Below are 2,180 nucleotides of genomic sequence, written 5' to 3' on the forward strand. Positions count from 1 at the left end.
ATTGTGCACCAGCTGTCGTTAATAAAGAGACACAAACCACCCTCCACCCCGATCTCACCAGACTCTGCCGTTCTGTCCTGCCAATGCAAAGAAAAACCAGCTAGATGTACTGTGTATTATCCATGTCCTTGTTCAACCATGACTCTGAGAAGCATAGGATGTTAAAGTTCTTAATGTCCCGTCGATAGGACAGTCTCGAACGGAGCTCGTACCGTTTATTCTTCAGCGATCGCACATTCGCCAATATAACTCAGGGTAGAGGAGGAAGTGTGGGATTAGGGGAGATTCTGAGAGTTGGACTTTCTAAATCTATGTTTACAGTTTCTGTTTTTCCTGTCCAAACTGTCTCTGAATCTGGAAACACTGGAGGTGTTTGGGCTGGAGATGACAGTTGACTCAGTGGAGAACATTCCAGCCACTTGGCAGTGTTGGCACTGCTACTTCATACCTGATGTGTGAGAGGACCTCACTTCTACTTATACAGTAACAATCAATCAAGCAAATGTTATTTACATGTAGGCCACCACTCCTCCAGCCATCTCTTTCACATGCACGCATGCACGCACGCGCACGCACACACACACACACACACACACACACACACACACACACACACACACACACACACACACACACACACACACACACACACACACACACACACACACTATTAGGAGTGTTCCCCTATTTCCATGTTTGTGTGTATGTGTCAGATGGATGATTAGCCAGTGTTTAAGAAGAGAAACATCTGGTGGGTTAGGAGGACATGCAGATGCACGCTGATATCCTAGACAGAAAGGTGACATTGTCTTTCCTTGCACCCTACCATGACAGCCTACTCTAACCCTGGCCTAGCCCCTTGTCTGTCCGTCTCTGTTCATTTTTGGAAGTGAGGACCAAGTGTTTTCCTTTCAATGACAGCCTAGGCCTGACCTATATATAAATCTGACAAAAGTTTCTCAGTGAACATCACTAAGATAGAATGAACGTTATGACAGGTGTTTGTTTCTCTGTGCTCTTTGGCTCCCCTTAAAGGACACACATGTGTACTGCAGTGAGAGTTTCTAATTGGCTGGCAGAAAACGTAGCGATTTTTCCAATTGGACCACAGCGTCTGGTTCAGGAATTTTTGTGATTGGCTAGAATTTGCCATTTGAGCATATGGAGGGAGGGAAGAGGCGTGGATTGGAGCGTTGTTAACAACATTTACACAATAATGGCAACTGACTGATGAATCCAAAACAGAATAACTTGATCACTGTTAACATCTAACCAACCAAACCTTGCTGAGTTTATCACCTATTTATCTCTCAATGTATGTATACACATATACGGTATATACAATATGTATATAAAAAAAATGTTGTCCAAATAATTAACGTTTTATCACTATTATCCAGATTAAATGCATATAATTGTGTTTAACTTGACATCATAATATTCCATTTCAATTCAAGTCTTTTGTATTTTTACAACCAATTTAGTCATTTAAAAATATATATTTTAATGCCAAATGCTTATTTTTATTTGTTTTGTCAGGACATAGTCTTCCACAGGTCAGGGTCTGTGTAGCTTTGGCATATTACTGAATAGATTTAAGAATCTTTTGAAAATGTGACATGTCTGTTGGAATATTGATAGATTTTTGGGAGGGGACACTTGTAGCTACAGCCAATCAGTGAGCAGGTTCCCTTCCCCCCTCTCTGCTCTCTCCTTCACAACTCCCTGACCTAAAATACAAAAAGGCCTTGGATCAATCTGGATTATAAACTTCTATGAACTGTCCTGAAGTCAGATATGTGTAGCTAAAATAAGCCTTTTGTGGATATGAACTGATTCTAGATCTGTGTAACCTCATAATATCTACAGCAAAACAACGTATTTTGTTTACTTCTGTATTAGAGACCATGTGAAAAGGCCCAGATGGATTTGAATCTGGTTGTTTAAAATGACATATTTGAATAGCAAATGCTTTGTTTCTTCTGTCAGTACATAGTCTTCCACAAGACAGGGGGTGTTTCTCAATATTTCTACATTTACGTCATTTAGCAGAGGCTCTTATCCAGAGTGACTTACAGTAGTGAATGCATACATTTCATATATTTTTTTTCCACTATGGGAATTGAACCCACAACCCTGGCGTTTCAAACGCCATGCTCTACCAACTGAGCCACACGGGA

At 40.7% G+C, this 2,180-nt stretch overlaps 1 non-coding gene across 1 annotated transcript; it reads right to left on the minus strand.

The window, feature by feature from the left end:
* Window positions 1–2,107: 2,107 nt before the first annotated feature.
* On the minus strand, window positions 2,108–2,180 carry trnas-uga (transfer RNA serine (anticodon UGA)). The gene has a single exon. It is a non-coding gene; the product is annotated as a tRNA-Ser (tRNA).

The sequence above is a fragment of the Salmo trutta genome, chromosome 4 (assembly GCF_901001165.1).
Source record: "Salmo trutta chromosome 4, fSalTru1.1, whole genome shotgun sequence".
Taxonomy (NCBI): Eukaryota; Metazoa; Chordata; class Actinopteri; order Salmoniformes; family Salmonidae; genus Salmo; species Salmo trutta.